Consider the following 18,854-nt stretch of genomic DNA (forward strand, 5'->3'; position numbering starts at 1 on the left):
GAATTGATTTATTTTTGGGATTTTTGAACTTCAATATACAAGGAAACATTAATGCTTGAAGCTAGCTGTCAGTCCCTTAAATGTGTCAGAATTATGTCAGAATATTTAATATATTCAAGTGCATATTATAATATGTCTATACAAAAGTGAATGAGTAGCCCATGAAGCTTCATACTGCCTCTGGTCATGTTACAGAAATTTTATTCCTGGTTTATATATCCATCCATCCATCATCCATACCCTAACTACAGGGGCATGGGGGTCTGCTGGAGCCAATCCCAGCCAACACAAGGCAAAGCAGGAAACAACCCCCCGGGCAGTGCGCCAGCCCACCGCAGGGCACACACACCCACACACCAAGCACACACTAGGGACAATTTAGGATCACCAATGCACCTAACCTGCATGTCTTTGGACTGTGGGAGGAAACCCACGCAGACATGGGGAGAACATGCAAACTCCACGCAGGGAGGACCCGGGAAGCAAACCCGGGTCTCCTAACTGCAAGGCAGCAGCGATACCACTGCGCCAAAGTGCCGCCTGGTTATATATTATATATTGTTATTTTTGTTACCTGTTATTCTTCATATTAAAGTGAAGATTTTAAAATCAGCCATAAACTGAACTAGGAGCCAGTGTAAGGACTTGAGAACTGGGCCTATGTGTTCGTACTTTCTGGTTTTTGTAATGATTCTTACAGAGGCATTTTGAGTTAACTGAAAACTGCATAAACACGACTATAAACAGCCTGCAAATGACCTAATACAGTAGTGAATCCAACTAGAAATCAATTAATGAATCAATTTCTCAGTATCTTGAATAGTAAACAACATCTTTGAGATGGAAAAACATGTTTTAGTTTTGTTAGGAGAATCACTTAGCAAGTAAGGACTAGTTTCGATTGCTAAGAGATTGGATGGGTCAAGTTTTTCCCTCCAGCTATACAAAGAAAACCGGAGGTGTGGGAATATTAATACATAAAACATTTGTAGCATCAGATGTAGAATCTGATGGTGAAGGGTGCTATTGCATGGTGATGGGTAATTTATTGAAATCTAAAGTCATTTTGATAAATATTTTAAAGACATGCTAGTGTCAAAGGTAAGACGCTGATTCACTAAAACTAATGTTGATTCTGACTATTTTAGAAAGTGACCCAATATTGTTGCAGTCTGCATCATTCCCCCTAATATATAATATACTTTTGTTAATTATTTTTCAAATTTATGTGTCATTTCTGTTGTGTTTGCTTTTTATGTAATATTAATGTACTCTTTCCTTAAATGCTTGTTCATTTCTTGTACTTTGAAAGTGCAGCCCTGAGGAGGCGGGGCCACCTTGAAATCACTGCCACTGGCTCCTCCTTCTGGCTTTATATTAAAATCAGAGTGAAGGATCATTAAACATTGTAGGAGTATTGTTTGTCTTTAATATACTTCTGGTTGCTGGATTCTTTTGCTTCATTTATTGGATTACTGCCTTTTGATTCTGTACTGAAATTTGTTTACTTTCGATTTTTTTTTTTTTTGGTAAGTTGTTTCGGCCCTTTTTCCTGCTATTTATGTATATCTATATATTTATATATATCCTATTTTAAATTCCTTCAATAAGACTTTTATTTGTAACGATTTTTACTGTGGGTTGTGTCAGCAAGCTAGATGTTTACGTTTATCCTCTCCCTTGTAAGGCTATTCTTGTCTATTTTGGGACTGTTAATAAATATCTTGAACTCTTTAAACCACTTCTCCATTTTTGGGCCTATAAAAGCTGAAACCTGCAGGTAGTAGCTGGGTGCTGGCAGCCTGGTGTAATGCCATTTCTGGGCAAACCCATGAAGGTCTAGGCCTGCTAGTGGCGCTTTATGGAAGACTCGCACCCCTTTTGTTATGGCTAATAAATACAAACCCAGGCTGTAACACAATAACCTTATTATAATACTTCCTGCCTTTGTTCTCTTTAGGCAACCAGCTTGAACCTGATACCACTGTAATTCTCGCAAGTTAATTTCCCAACTAAGACTTTGTCCTGTGAGAGAAAAGGCCAGGAAATTCTCAACCATTCAACCTTTCCTCCCCACACCGCAAAGTATCCCAAACAAATTACTACTTGTTCTGTGATGGGACAGGACGAGGGAATTCTCAACTCTGCAACTCTCCCCTCACATACCACAAAGGTCATAAAAAAGGAGCCTACCTTGATTAAACCAAGAGAGACCCCACCCAGGAACAAATGTCAACTGTGCAGCTTGAGATTATTTGTGGAGAGTCATAGTGGCATCCATGTCATGGCTCCAGACTCTTGTCTAAAAATACAGACTCAATGTTTCAGAATTGATCTGGTAATATTTATATTCCTTATTGCTCCTTATATTAAGCAAAAATCTCAAATAACCCACATAGCACTGTGGAAAAGAAGCAAAGCACACAGCAGGTGACACTTCCTTGTCTTCTGACTTGCAGAACTAGGTTGCTCGTTTCACATTGGCAAGTAAAAAACATGTAAGTGGTTCCATATATGAAGATGGCAGTTCATTCCTTGTTTAAGCCACCAAAAGAATTAGGTGCCATTACAGGGGGAGGCGTCTCATAAGCTTCTAACAAGTGTTTAACTGATGCAAATATAAAAGCAGATCAACTTGTATAAAAGTAGGGTATGATAAAATTCATAATAAACTACAAATATTCTGAGTCTAAGCTGCAGCCCTACCTACTTAAGCATTATCAAATCTGACAATGTAAATTTTCCCTTTACAGAGGCCACTCCAGTCCAGAATATTATGAATTTTGTTTTGCTTGCCATTAGTTTCAACTGTATTCACAAAATACTTTCAAAAAACAGCCTTTTGGATGAATAGATTCTTTATTCATGAACAAAATGGAGAAGTTTCTGTTTGCTTCAGTTTTTCTCTAATAAGATGCAGGATGCTCTACAAAGCTTCATTACTGCCCACTGTCACTCTTCCTTTTTTTAACACGAGTTGGCAGGCTGGCAGAGCACAGGATTTTTTTTGTGTGTGTTTTCCAAATGTGGGCTGTTTTAGAAATCTTTACTTTCAACTGGAGGAGGAACGTGTGTATTTTTTTTTTTTCTTTAAATACAAGCAGCTCTGTGAAGCCCCATTAGCAAAAGAGAAACAAAGGATAGCAAATTTGATATTTTGTTTTTAAAAGAACAGGTAAGACATGAGGAGGTGCACAGGGTTATTACACAGGCTGGAAAATGACAATGAGCTCTCAGGCACTGCGTTTGCCCAGTTAAGCTCAAATATAACAAATTGATTTCAGAACACACAGAAATGTGCTGACAGCACACCATCATTACACTCAGAACTGAAATATGGTGTCCCGCAGGGCTCAGTACTCTGACTTTTACTGTTTTCACTGTACGTGCTTCCATTGGGAACTGTCATTAGAAAACGTAACATTAATTTTCACTGGTATGCAGACGACACTCAACTATACATTAATTCATACCAAAAGATGTTTATCCAATGGCATCCATAACAAATTGTGTCAGCGAATTAACAGAGTAAATAAATGAGAACTACTTATCTCTGAATGCAGAAAAAACAGAAATCTTATTTATTGGGGGAATGATGCAGACTGAAACAATGTTCTATCACTTTTAACTCATTTGAAATCAACATTACTTTCAGTGAATCAGTGTGCAGTTTAGGTGTTACCTCAGATGTTAGAATGTCTGTTAAATTTTTATCAAAATTACTTTAAATTTGAATAGATTACCCATCACCATGACATAGCACCTTTCAGATATTATGTCTGATGCTGCAAATGAGATTTTTTTACTTATTAATATGTTAATATTCATGTACTGTTTCTTTAAATGTCTGTTCATTTGTTGTAATTTGAAACTGGAACCCCAGGAGGCGGGGCCACCCTGACATCACTGCCGCATGTTCCTCCTTCTGGCTTTATATTAAAAAAGAGAGAGGGGTCCAACATTGGATCATTGAGAGTTGTAGGAGTATTGTTTGTCTTTAATATACTTCTGGTTACTGGATTCTTTTGCTTCATTTATTAGATTAGTGCCTTTGGATTCTATACTGGGATTTGTTTGCTTTGGATTGATTTTGCAGGCAAGTTCCTTTTAACCTTTTGTCCTGTTATTCTGTTTTTTTCGTATTTTGCCTTTCTTCGATAAGTACTATAATTTATAAAGATTTTTCCTTTGGGTTGTGTTAACAAGCCATAGATTTATGTTTACCCTCTCCCTTGAAAGGCATTCTTGTCTATTTTGGGACCCTTAAGAAATATTTTCAACTTTTTAAGCCACTTATTACCACGCTTCTTTTAACTTCACCTGCTTGTTGTCTGGTACAAATCTTGTAATCAATATTTAACCCACTTCATATTGTCCAAATGACTTGAAATTTTGCACACTTACTCAATTGTGATGACAATACATGAATCAATAACCAGTTTCACTAATCGATCAATTAATCCATGTAAATTAAAAAATGAAATTTTCATATGAAGAATAGCTAAATATTTCACCAATGGATGGCGCTAGTAGCGGATAGAAATATTAAAGGAAGTGTTAAAATATTGATTACAAAAAAGTTGAAAATAATATATATATATATAAATACTTTTAAAACCATGTTATATTAAGTTAAAAAGTGTACTGAAAAGTAAAAAATAAGTCTCTCATACATCACTCGTAAAATAAAAGCGTGTGCTTTTCATCAATCAATAAAATCTTAGCAAAAGCGGCCATGCTTTTATTTTACGAGTGATGTATGAGAGACTTATTTTTTACTTTTCAGTACACTTTTTAACTTAATATAAGTGTGGTTTTTAAAAAGTATTTTTTATATATATCCATTTTGGGCCTGTAAAGGCGAAACCTGCAGGTAGTAGCTGGGGGCTGGCAGCCTGGAGTAAAGCCATTTCTGGGCAAATCTGTGAGGGTCTAGGCCTGCTTGTGGAGCTTTGCGGAAGACTCAAACCCCTTTTGTCATGTCTGTGACACCCACATACAACAGAAAGATCCACTCAATAAATACAAACTCTGGCTGTAACGTAACAAACTTATTACAGTACGTCCTGCTTTACAACTCATCTTGCTGCCAAGCCTGGTTTGTTCTCTTTAAGCAAACATCTTATTATTATTAATAAACATAACATTAGTTTTCATTGGTAAACAGACAACACCCAACTATACCCTACTTTTATACCAAAAGACCTATCCAATGGTATCTTTAACTAATTGTGTCAGTGAGTTAAAGGAGTGAATATATGAAAACTACTTTCTCTGAACACAGAAAAAAAAGAAATGTTATATATTAGGGGGAATGATGCAGACTGCAAAAATATTGTATCACAGTCAGAATCAACATTAGTTTTAGTGAATCAGCTTGTTACCTTTGTCTTTAAAAAAATGCTTTAGATCTGAATAAATTACCCATCACCATGACATAGCGCTTTTCAGAATCAGATACTACATCCGATGCTACAAGTGTTTTATGTATTAAGATTCCCACACCTCAGGTTTTCTTTGTATAGCGGAGTGAAAAACTTGGCCCATCCAATCGCTTAGCAATCGAAACTAGTCCTTACTGGTTAAGTGATTCTTCTAACAAAACTAAAACATGTTTTTCCATCTTAAAAATGTTGGAAAACTAAGACATTTTCTATGCAAGATATTGAGAAATCAATTCATTAATTGATTTATAGTTTGATTCACTACTGTATTAGGTCATTTACAGGCTGTTTATAGTCGTTTTTATGCAGTTTTCTGGCCATTCTCCTCTGACTTCTGGTATCAACAAGGATTTTTAGACCAGAGAACTGTCACTTACTGGATATTTTCCCTTTTTTGGGCCATTCTCTATGAACACTAGAGATGGTTGTGCATGAAAATCCCAGTAGATCAGCAGTACCCAGAACCAACAACAATGCCACATTCAAAGTCAATTAAATCACCTTTCTTCTCCATTCTGATGCTCAGTTTCAGGTCATCTTGACAATGTCTTACATGCCGAAACCCACTGAATTGCTGCCATGTGATTGGCTGAGTAGATATTTGCATTAACAAGCAGTTGAACAGTGTGACGATGTGGGTTCTGGCTCCACGCTCCCATGGCTGTTTGGGAACCCTTGAACCCAACACCGTTGATAATGAAACCGAGTGAGCTAGTCAATGGAGGCAATAATTGAGCATCTGAGCAAGGGATGGTTGAAAGTGAAACAGTGCTTTTATTAAAAGAAACAATCAAAACAGTGTTCCAATAAATAGTGCAGTTCTTTCTTCAATAAATAATCCAATAAAAGGTGGAGGTTAAAACCAATAGAAAAACACAATCCTTAAAAACCAGAGGTTAAAATCTTCTTTAGGAAGCAGTCTTAAAAACAACAAACAAGCTCGGTGCTTCTTTTCTATTAGCGTCTCACCTGCTTATCCCGTTTGGGCTTAGCAGCAGGCAAGACGCTCTCTGCAGCTGCCCTTCTCTACACACACACACATGAGACTGGAGACCTCCCGATCCCTGGCTTCGGTCTGGCACTCATCCCAGTCCCCGAGACTTGATTACCCCAATGGCCAGGATGCACACATTGGGGACTCCACCACCAAGCCTCCCGACTACCGCTGCCTTTCCACGGCCTTCTGCGGCTCGTCGCTTTCTTCTGGGCACTCCCGCTACATGGTCGCTCAGCGGGAGCAACATCCACTCAAACACCCGGGTGACGGCCTTACAATCAGCTTCCTCACAGCTGCCCACGAGCGCTCAATCGCGCGCTCACCACACGCACGCACCGCCTGCTTCCTCGCTCCCTGTAACCTCCGTCTTCTTTTCCTTATCTCGTACTTTTTTCTTCCTCCCTCTCTCTCTCTCTCTCTCTCTCTCTCTCTCTCTCTCTCTCTCTTTTCTCATCTTTCCATTTTTCCCACCCTCACAACCGACTCGCGCTTCTTTTTAAATGACGAGGGCCACAGCAGCTGCAGCATTAGCCACGGGACAATCACGAATGTGGGCAGTTCCTCAGCTGAGCACTACGTGAGAAACGCCCACATGGCCGACTGCCCGCGGCTCGCTACAACAACGCCCCCCTCACGAAGCCGCCTCGGGTGCGGTGATTATTTATTTAAAATGAATGGCCTTTGCTCAACGAGCTGTGGACCCATAACACCACAAACAGGTGTACCTAATAAAGTGGCTGGTGGGGGTAGAAAGTTATTTAATACCCTTTAACATCGTACAAACTGCAGTGAATCTGATATTTTATGGTTACTAAGTAGGAGTCCAAAATGGTTTTCAACACATCATCATTTTCCCTGTCACTTCAAGCACACCTCTCTGTAAGCTATGTCACCACCATCCAGCTCCTTTCCAAACACAGAACCTCTGCCCATTCCACAGGCACTGTTAAGGCCTTCTCACAGAGTGGAGCTGGATGTTTCAGATGGGGCTGAATGTGAGTGACAGACAATCGTAGTCTAGTCATTCTCACAGGCTATGTGCCATGAACTTGTCATATGTGTTGCTCATGTGTCTTCTTTCTTGCATTATCCTTCATGAACATGGCTCCAAAAGATATTGTGAAAGAACTGAAAAGGTAAAATAAAGCTCACAAGATCACCTTTTTAAATGCGGCATTTGAAATGATAAAGCATTGGTGAACCAGCTAAAGCCGATGTTACGTCACACGACATTTAGTCAGAGGGGATGTCAAAACTGATAACTTTAATTTCTGATTTCATCACCTGAGTATGTCAATTTACATGACAAGAAATCTCAGTGCATGACAAACTATGTGATGTTAAATGTGATGTGATGCCACCTTACATGTCAAAGACAGGTAATAGAATAATGCCCTTCCTTGGTATCCTCATGTGCCTGAACCGCTATCGACTGGCATGCCCTCTTTGAAGTGTGTTCCTATAAAGTAGGGCTTCTCGGACTCTGTCATTTCAAAGTGCTTTGATCCCCTCCTGTCTGCTTTTATACTTTCTGTCTTTGAAGGCCACTCTCAACATGCCTCCTACACCTTTACTCGTCCTTGCACTTCATTTTTTGTTCACATGAACAATACCAAACTGACCAAACACTAAAAATCAAACTGACCAATTGGATTGCGTATAGGGACTAGACACAAAGACAGATCTTAGTGTTTTATTACATAGTAGATATTTTAGTAAAAATACATGCGTTTCAGATATTTTGAGCATACAACAGGATGATTTGAGTTGTGGTTTGTATGACACGAGTAACATGAGACTTTTTTCCATGGATGTCTTTTATGTTGTTTGTCCAGCATTAGTCACCATATTATATCAGATGTGAGGGACGGCCAGAGTCCTTACTCAGCTGGGACACCCCTTGAATGGAACGACAGGGGGAGACAGCTTCCATAGGTCTTTGTCTCCCCCAGGATGCTAGATGGCAGCAAGACCTGTGTCCGTTCCCTGCATGGGTGCCCACAAGGCGTGCCGGGTATTGCAGTCCCATGGGACAGCCTTGTTGGGTTCCAGGGGGAGCTACAGGTTTTGGAAGTCCTTACTCTGTTGCGCTCCAACCTCACCCAAAAGTGCTTCGGAGCTACAGCGTCATATTTCCAGAAGATAAAACAAACCACCTGCCTCGCATCAATATGACGGAGTTGGAAGGAGGAGGACAACACTTGCGAGGGGGAGTGGAGGAGGCAGTGAAAGAAAGAAAGAAAGAAAGAAAGAAAGAAAGAAAGAAAGAAAGAAAGAAAGAAAGAAGAAAAGAGTTGCTGTGTTCTATATTGTGTTTATTGTACTTGTGCTTTTGGTGGGAAATGCTTGCTTTAAAGAGTTTCCTACAATAAAAGACTCCTTAGCCTTTGAACTTGTGTCTGAGCCTGCTTGTTAGGTGTTTGGGGAGCTAATGCGCCCCCTGGTTTCAACGCAGACATTTTATTATCTTTGTTCTGCATGAAAATATGAAATTAAAAACTTTTCTCTGCCACCACTTCAAATTACATGGGGTAAATAACATATAAGAAAATATTTGAATATAAGTATGTGTAGACTAAAGTTTGTATGAATTGTGGCAAGGCCTTGAAATGATCCATGAAGTTGACTAGCCACATGTACCTGTCAATTTCTGAGTAGGGTAAAAGATCTAAGTCCAAAATATAAAAATAATATCTACAATGCCTTCCAGGAGGTTGGCACTCTGATTCCTGGGTTTTTACAAAATTGCTTGATGGATGGTCCTATCACATATCGTACTAGTTTGTCTCTTAGTTTATACTTATTGTGTTTTGAGCTCATTCAACTTCCCCTTTACTAGTCAATGGCCATCAACAAAACGAATGCCTCGACTCTCTTCAGGTCAGGGGTCCGGCAACATTATCCCACGTGGTTAAACATTTTATGAATCTGAGGAACCTTTCTAAGCTCCCACTCTTTCCATTCCGATATCGTGGGGAGTCTGACTAGAGTATCCAGCTGCAGCACACCGGCCATTGTGTCACAATATTATGATATGTACTTAGAAAAAAAGGTATTTTAGAAACCAATTGTAATTACGACAAGTAAAATCTAGTAATGAAATCTCAGAAACTGACTTGTCAGCCAGCCTGGGGGAATACAGATGAAAATGAAAGGGTAATGTGGTCTGGACTAAGATGGACTGGGGCAGAGTCATGATAAAACAAAAACTGGTATGAAGTAGGGAGTCAGCTCATCCCATTGGTCCAGGAGGTACATCAAGGAAGCTGGACGGTGACAAAGACAAACTCTCTCTATCTGCCATTTTCTATTCATGGAGGAGCAAGCCATTGCTAACTCCATTCAAAGGTCATGAGGTATCAAAGATCAAGCCAGACCAGAGATACAGCCACCTGGTAGTAAGCATTTAGATGCAAGATGTTACTTTCACCTAGGTTGTTAACGGTATTGTTGTCACACTCATTGTACTTTCAGCAAATTATCTTCAATACATAACGTTTTCTCTCCTGGCTGTTCTGGTACTCACTCTTGTCGAATGAAGTCATAATATAAAAGGTGGTGTAACATATGAAGGCTACAGCCGGGATTTGAGGACATTCTGTTAAGGTCTACATAATGAAGAGTATTGTAATGACTCAGGGGTCTGAGAGAAGGAGGAATCGAATTAGTCTCTAATGCTGATTGATGGTGAGTGGCTCATAAATGGACATCTTCAACACCATATCTGCCCACTTCTCTGTCTTCAGTGGTGCCACACCAGCTGCTTGTCCCTTTGTCCCTTCATGCACATCACCCAGCTCTGCCTCACCTGTTGTTTAAGGTAAGCCCGTATGCCACACTATTCCCCCAGATCTCTGCAAGACGATCCAAGCTGAGGCTCGTCAGCGCTGACACATCTGAGCTGATGGGTTTCAAAAAGTGCTGTGTCTGCACCCCAGTCCTGCTCAGGGTCAGTTTCTCCAGGTATTCCCGACTCCTTCGACAATCCACCTGAGAACCGTGTCTCTCTGAGATCCGGACCCTGAACTTGCTATACTATAAAAGGGAAAAGGGTGACTGAGGATCCCCTCCACTCTTTTAAAAATATTGGTCCTTAAAGGACACTTTCTGGTTCTTTACTGAGGTTGTGTGCTTCTTCATAGACCCACTGACAAAGCACACTTTTATTCTGGGAAGGTTGCCTTGCATATGAAGTTGATTCTTTCTGATTCAAAAAAACCTCCTAATATGTAGAAAAAAAAGTGAAATCTTTAATGTATGATGGGCTACCTATCAGGACACTACTAGATTAGGAAAAGGTGAACTGAGTCGGTGTTACTGTATGCAGGAAGAGTCCTTTTAAAATCAGGAACCTTTGGCATTTCGTAAATCAGTTACCATCCATTCATGGTTATTTACTGTATGGAGCGAAAGACAGGAGACCAGCTATGTTATATGGGCTGGAGACGGTGGCACTGACCAGAAAGCAGGAGACAGAGCTGGAGGTGGCAGAGTTAAAGATGCTAAAATTTGCATTGGGTGTGACGAGGAGGGACAGGATTAGAAATGAGGACATTAGAGGGTCAGCTTAAGTTGGGAGACAAAGTCAGAGAGGTGAGATTGCGTTGCTTTGGACATGTGCAGAGGAGAGATACTGGGTATATTGGGAGAAGGCTGCTAAAGATAGAGGTGCTGGGCAAGAGGAGAAGAGGAAGGCCTAACGCAAGATTTATGGATGTGGTGAGAGAGGACATGCAGGTGATGGGGGTGACAGAGTAAGATGAAGAGGATGGGGAAAAAAATGATCCATTGTGACGACCCCTAATGGGAACAGGCGAAAGAAGGAGAATAGCCAGTTATGGGTCTACATAAATAAAGGATCTTTCCGGAGCCTTCATGTGGATGGGTCTTTTGGAAAACAAAAATGGTTCCTTATGGCATCGCTCTGAAGAACCAATCTGGCACCTTTACGTTTAAGAACGCAGGGCAAAACAACAATCATTTCACTACATTTGACTCCCTGATTTACAGGATAATAAAATAAAGTGTACAAGAAGCAACAGGCTTGAACTTGGAGCCACAGACCTGATATCGGTGACAACATTATCAATCCATTGTAACAAAGTCTGTCTTATGATTACCTGTTACATGACGACTCTCTCTCATAATCTGGATTTTAAACGATCATTTTTTAAATCCTCAAGATCCAATTTAAAAAATATTTTGTGTTGAACAGAGCAGTATGGGAATAATAATGAAATCATCGAAGGTGGCTCCCGTAATGACAGTTGAAACTGATTTGCAAGTCATTTTTTTAGGGCTTAAAAATATCCACACGGGCAGCTCGCTAATCATTGTGAAATACAAGCAATATCAGCTTTGTGCGCTTTGTAAATGATCACGTTTCAGACGCATATTTTTCTAATGCGATTACATGCACCATGATTTATGGATTAAATGTACAGTACCTTATAGGTCATATGTGGTAAATGGATTAAACGGTACAATCTGTTTCAATTATGTTAACTACATAAAGGAAATTAATTATATGGCAGTTAACGATTAGATTCCATGTAGCACACACTCTTACCAATGACAGATGACATCTTCCAGACAGAACATATCGTCACTGCAAAATGATGCGATTCAGAACACAAAGCCACATTCTCCTTCTTTGACAAGGCCTACATGACAAATTTCGGCTTCGGAAGATTCAGTTTGATTTCGCTAGAATGACACGTCAAAGCAGCCCTTATGCAGGGACAAGCACTGCGCACATGGGTTCAGGTTCATTTCCACACCATTTTATTGAAAGATCGAAGATGCCAGCTCCCGATCACTGCCTTTTAATTAATAGTTCCATTTCGGGATGCGCCACTCTGATTTGCAAATGGCTCTTAATTAAACCACGCATCCCTGTACCCATAATCAAGCCCGTCAGCATTACCATTCTAATGAAGCCTGTGCAAATGTGCGCATCTGGGGAAAAAAAAAGAAAAAAAGAAAGCCGAGCCGCGGCGCTCCTCCTGTCTTGGCTACCCAAAGAGCAAGATGTCCGCTAACAAACAGCGACGCGACACGAAACAAGCTCATCAAAAGAGCTCGGCATCCCCCATTTAAAACCCTTCGGTCGGGATCCGTCAATTACCTGGATCTGCAGCAAGAAAACAAAAAGCCGATCGCTTTCGCTCCTGGTATCCCGGAGCCCGGCGCTGCGTGCTGCTTGGAGCGCTGCTGTTGCTGCCGCTTACTGGAGCTGAGGTTCAGCTGCTTCCGGGATTTCCAAAAAAAGCAACAGCAGCTCGGCGAATGTGCGAGCGGAGACTGGATCAGCGGCTCCTAATAAGGCGAGACAGGCAAGCCGAGTGGCCGCTGAACTTCTGCGTCTTCTTCTTTATTATTTAAACTGTCGAGTCCGCCTTAGGTCACCAGCCGCTGTTCTTTCCTTTCATTCTCGTGTGCAAAATCGAACCGCTTCAGAGTCCTTAAATCTGGAGCAGAGGACACGCTGACAGTGAAGGGACTGAACACTCAAGCATGTATGCCATGTGAGAGGAAGATAAAAGTACGGCATCTGGTGTCTTATCAGCTGGGAGACCAAGCTTAGCTGTCAGAGACACCTTGGCTTGCTTTTAGCACATTCTTAAGAGTCTCCCCAGAAGAAGGGGTCCTGATATCCAGAAGGAGGTTTTCCCTTTGTATCTTTTGTAAGGAGTTAGGGAGCCTGGACTCCGACATGCTTGACGTGCTTGCTTCCCATGCATAGTCTGGAGAGATCAGGTCACATCACTTGCAGAGATGATTCCGTACTAAGGGGGTATATTGACTGGTGGGTGATGAGACAGAGCAGAGGAGTCAGGTGGAGAACTTTGAGAATTCTCAGCAACTTAACATCAGCACAACCGTGGAAATGATTATTGACTTTCGCCTCACCCAAAAGCCTCCATGCCCTGTCATTATTCAGGGAGTGGATGTGGAGGTGGTGCCCTGCTACAGGTCCTTGGGGGTCCACATCAATGATAGACGGGAGTGGACTGGTCTTGTAACACCGAGGGACTGTGTAAGGAAGGGCACATCAGACTCTTTATTTTTTTCCTAAGAAACTGCACTCCTTTAAATTGAGTAGTGACAACAACTCTGTGACAAGAAATAAATTGTTGTGATGGCAGGCCCACCGCCAGAAATATTTGGGCCCCAGACAACTGGGTACTTGTGGGCCCCTCTGCCTTCCCCCGGGTCCCCACATGCCAAAACCTTGAAATACGTGTACAAAATGATCAAAATGTAGTTTATCCGACAGCGACAATGCTGCATTTATGAACACCATACTTGATGAGTTAAGCCTTCTCGCACATCAAAGTTTGACTGCGAGAAGGAAAGCCAGTGCTAATGGAAGCTCGTAGCGGAATTGAAACAATACATTAATGAGATAGGCCTATGTATTATCTAACGTGGAACGGTACAATTATACCAATGCAATGAATAGGAGTAACATCTGAACATTTTAATATATACTAACGGTTAGGGTTATCTACATGGTGTACAATCAGTATGGTAACTTGCTGTATCAAACTTCAAAGTTTTCAAAAAATCTGTGTGGTCCAGAATCATTAGTGATACACACAAAACCAACGCACACTCGTCACTGCTTTAAAAGCAACAATAAACACCCAAGCGAATGAATTATCAAACTACGGAGACGGACTTCTGCTACACCATACACGTCAACATCCACGATAGTGCACAACAATATCGCTGTTGTCTGAGACAGAACAGCGCCTGTGTGTGTGAAACGGAAGTATTCAGCTACAGCGGCGAAGTCAATCCATTATCCACGTACCCTGTACAACAAACATACTACTCAACGTCAAGCTCAAGGACTTCGGCGTCGGCTCTCCTTTGTCTTTGACAAGCGTGCTTCACGTGACACGAGCACGATATCTACTTGCGTGGAGCGTGCGGCTATTAAAACACTTACTTGTATTGTTGTAAGCTAAATGATTTAACTTTTCTATTACATGTAACTTGAATAAAGTGCCGAATATATATCTACGCGCACAACATCAGCATAAAAAAAATCAAGCGTGAAGGGGCCCCCTTCTGTTAGGGCCCTGGACCAGAGTCCCGTTTGTCCCCCCCTGGCAGCGGGCCTGGTGATGGCCAGTGTGATTTTCTATGCTGTGGTGTGCTGGGCTATTAACATTACTAACATCACTTCAGCCCACCAAATTAAACAAGCTAATTAAGAAGGCAGGCTCAGTTACTGGACACACTCTCGACCTGGTGGAGGCAAGTAATGGAGGAGAGAATGAAGACAAAACTGAGTGCCATTATGAACAATGCTGCACAACAGCAGAGGTGAGTCAAGAAATGCCAGAGAGGCTCCTTTATAACCAATGGTAATATGTCTTTACCAAGAACGGTGCACAACACAAATACGCTTGACCTGAGCATTCATAGTTTTCCTACTGTTTCCCTGTACATTTAGCATTTGTTTGCTCAGAGGTTGATTCGCTTCCTGCTTTCTGAGCACCTCTTCTTTTCTCCACCCTAGTGGCCCACTTCTTCTCATTCTTTTGTTGGCATCTTTTCACGTTATAACTGATTAAGTCACTGTTTGTGTTGGAATTACTTAGTACTTTTTTTTTTTAATTTTTCACTGGCACTTAAGTCTTCAATCTGCCTTAAGAGTGATTTAAGATATGAAGAGGTAGGGGAAGTGACTGCGAAAGTGGTAGGGATAAGAACGGCGCCCGTATGCATGTGGTGCACGGCCACCCTGCTGGCCACTGCCTAGAGTTGATTCTACAATAAAATAAAACGAGGAGTAACCTTGGAGGTCAATCATTACACCTCAAAGCGAATAGTAGACGTCACGTAGTATATGTGTACCAAATTTCAGGTCAATCGGTCAAACGGTTTGTGCGCTACAGGTGATTTAAAATCCTGGACAGACAAATGGACAGCCATTGATATAAGAAGATAATGCCTGACTGCGACTGTGACTGTTCTCTTTAACTTTAGCCAAAGTTAGAAGTATTCTTTTTTAATAATAACTTTGGGGCTTTGCCCCCTGCTCGCGTTGCTCGCCAACCCCCGGGACTGCGCTACACACTATCGGGACGTATGGGTATACGGATGTACAATTTAAACAGATTGTTATTTTCATGGGAATTGTTACATATGCATAATAGAACTAACTATTTTACATTACAGCGAGTAATTAACCATAGTAAAAAATAGTAAAACGTAATAAATTGAAAGTAAATTATATTTCATGTTGCGTTAGAGTTATTCATTGCGTAATACGATTTTGTTCTGTTTGGCTTTGAAATTAACACGCAAATACTTTTTAAACTTACACTTTTACTGTAAAACTTCAGCAAAAACAATTTTTTGAATGACCTTTTCGTCAATATCGCATTGAATTTTGATTCTGTGTTTTTGGACTTACATCGTGACAACCCAAAGTATAACTGCCCATGAGTAAATTTCGTGTCTTTCTCTCTCTCTATTAAATAAAATGACTTTTTGTAATGATTGTTCCTGTGATTTGTTAATCGTCATAGCAAAAAAAGCTATTCTAACAGGAAACTGTAAACGTTTTAATACGAATGGCATATCAAGATCTCCTTTGGTGTCTAATGTGATCTACGGCAGATGAACTACATTACCTTTCTTGTCGCTTGTTAAAATTTTACATGTCACAATTTGACCAATTTTTGATTACAACTAATCTTGTCCTATTGCATAGCAATAAAAAATGGTGCAACTCAAACCACTTACACCTAAACGACAGCAAAACCAAGGAGCTGGTGGTGGATTTTAGGAGGCCCAGGCCAGTCATGGACCCCGTGATCATCAGAGGTGACTGTGCAGAGGGTGCAAACCTATAAATACCTTGGAGTGCAGCTGGATGACAAATTGGACTGGACTGCCAATACTGATGTTCTGTGCAAGAGAGGACAGAGCCGACTAAACTTCCTTAGAAGGCTGGCGTCCTTCAACATCTGCAATAAGATGCTGCAGATGTTCTATCAGACGGTTATGGCGAGCGCCCTCTTCTACGCGGTGGTGTGCTGGGGAGGCAGCATAAAGAAGAGGGATGCCTCACTCCTGGACAAACTGGTGAGGAAGACAGGCTCTATTGTAAGAATGAAGCTGGACAGTTTGACATCTGTGGTGGAGCGATGGGCGCTGAGCAGGCTCCTGTCAATCATGGAGAATCCACTGCATCCACTGAACAGGATCATCTCCAGGCAGAGGAGCAGCTTCAGCGACAGACTGAGGAGACCCCACACTATGCAACTCTTCAATTCCACCCGGGGGGGTAAACGTTAACATTAATGAAATTATTACGTTAACATTATACAAAGTTATTGTCTGTTATACCTGCCTCGCACTCTCCACCTTGCTTTTTTTAACTTATACTGCTTTTTTTTATTGCTCTTTAATTAATATTGTTTTTATCAGTATGCTACAGCTGGAGTATGTGAATTTCACCTTAGTGATTAATAGAGTATCTATCTATCTATCTATCTATCTATCTATCTATCTATCTATCTATCTATCTATCTATCTATCTATCTATCTATCTATCTATTATATAGTGCCTTCCCTATCTATCTATCTATCTATCTATCTATCTATCTATCTATCTATCTATCTATCTATCTATCTATCTATCTATCTATTCTTCTGGGTGCTTCAGTTTCATGCCACAGTCATAAAAGGTTAGGGGAATTGGCGATGCAAAGTTGACCCTAGTGTGTGTGTGTGTTCACCCTGTGGTGGACTGGTGCTCTGCCCAGGGGGAGTTCCTGCTTGTACCGTATGCTAGCTGTGATAGGCTCCAGTTCCCACATGACCCTCTTCTGAGTTAACTGGGTTAGATTGAGACCTAAGAATATCTATCTACTATATCTACCTGCCAACTATACTAAGATTAAAGTCTATCTATCTATTATATAGTGCCTTCCCTATCTATCTATCTATCTATCTATCTATCTATCTATCTATCTATCTATCTATCTATCTATCTATCTATCTATCTATCTATTATATAGTGCCTTCCCTATCTATCTATCTATCTATCTATCTATCTATCTATCTATCTATCTATCTATCTATCTATCTATCTATCTATCTATCTATCTATCTATCTATCTATCTATCTATCAGACATAAATTATACAGTACAATAACATTACAATACACCCTTCTTTCAACAGTAATTCGTGTGGTGGAAGGCTGGATGGTGTTAACGGTTGTAGATATTCTTCAGGATATTGTAAGTTGATGTTTTCATCTTTCGCACCATCACTACCATCTGTTTCAGCAGAGTCTATTGATACGCAATTTACCAATTTGCCATGTAACCGTTTGACAATTTTCGCGTTAATTTGGTTTGTCTTCATCTTTTATCAGGGCTAGGATTGCCTGTGTACACATTTCTTCTGTTGATAACCCTTCATGATGAAATTCTTCAATAAGATTTAGACATAATAGGTCTTCTTTTATTGGGAACTTAAAGTGAGGAAAACGTAAAAAAATTTCTAAGAGCCGAGAGCGCAGGGACAGTGTCTGACAAAAGCATTCACATGAATGAGAGATGAGAGGACCGTGGGTGTGGGCCGTTAACCCAATGGTTGAGAGGAGGGCAGGACTTGAAAAAATCTCTTGGCAAAAGTCTTATCTCAAGATTTTCTTTATAATATATATTTATTAATATATATATTTATTTATTATATAGGTGTCATAGAGGAAGGACAGGCATCCTGGCCAGGATGGAGGATGAATTCTTGCCACCCAGGAGGCCATAATGGGTGGAATGGGCAAACAAACATGCATACCAGCAGCAGCTCCTTCTCCCACACAACAGGTGCCACTGTTCCTCAGAGATAAACCTGATTATTTACAAGGTGGCATGGGAATTGCAGTCCAGAAATGCAGCCCTGTCAGGATCTTTGGGTACCACAAGAGGGCGCTCCCAGGGGGAGGACTGTTCTTGTTCCCACACAACCCGGAAGTGCACTGGGTGACTGGGAAGCAGTTCTCAGGTGTAATTCAAAAGGAAGCCTGCAGCATTAATTTAGGGAGTCACGGTCAGGAGGCAGTGGGCAACACTCTACTGAAGGTGGAAGGAGAGGATTTGTACTTGTGTATTGTGGCTGGTGCTTATATAAAAATGTATTGGAGACAAATAAAAATCTTGCGTTGGGTGATATTGTGTCTGTGGTTTGAAGCTCAGTGGGAGCCCCCTTATATATTTTGTGAATGTGTTTTTTTTTATGAAAGGTGCTGTATATAAAAAAGACCAGTTGATTTATGTTAAGCACTGCTTAAGTGCAAAAAAAAAAAGATTGTCCTGTGAAATGATTTGTGAATTTTAGGAATGTATTGAAATATTCTATTTATAAAAAAATGCTTTGTAA

General features: G+C 40.7%; 1 protein-coding gene across 1 annotated transcript in view; it reads right to left on the minus strand.

Moving 5' to 3' along the window:
* The window catches only part of cap2 (cyclase associated actin cytoskeleton regulatory protein 2), a 143,116-nt gene extending 130,179 nt beyond the window's left edge, over nucleotides 1–12,937 (minus strand). Inside the window, exon 1 of the mRNA XM_039736722.1 lies at nucleotides 12,569–12,937. The gene's annotated coding sequence lies outside the window, so the exon portion shown is untranslated. The remainder of the gene's footprint in view (nucleotides 1–12,568) is intronic.
* Between the last annotated feature and the right edge of the window lie 5,917 nt (nucleotides 12,938–18,854).

This window comes from Polypterus senegalus, chromosome 15 (assembly GCF_016835505.1).
Source record: "Polypterus senegalus isolate Bchr_013 chromosome 15, ASM1683550v1, whole genome shotgun sequence".
NCBI classification, from domain to species: domain Eukaryota; kingdom Metazoa; phylum Chordata; class Cladistia; order Polypteriformes; family Polypteridae; genus Polypterus; species Polypterus senegalus.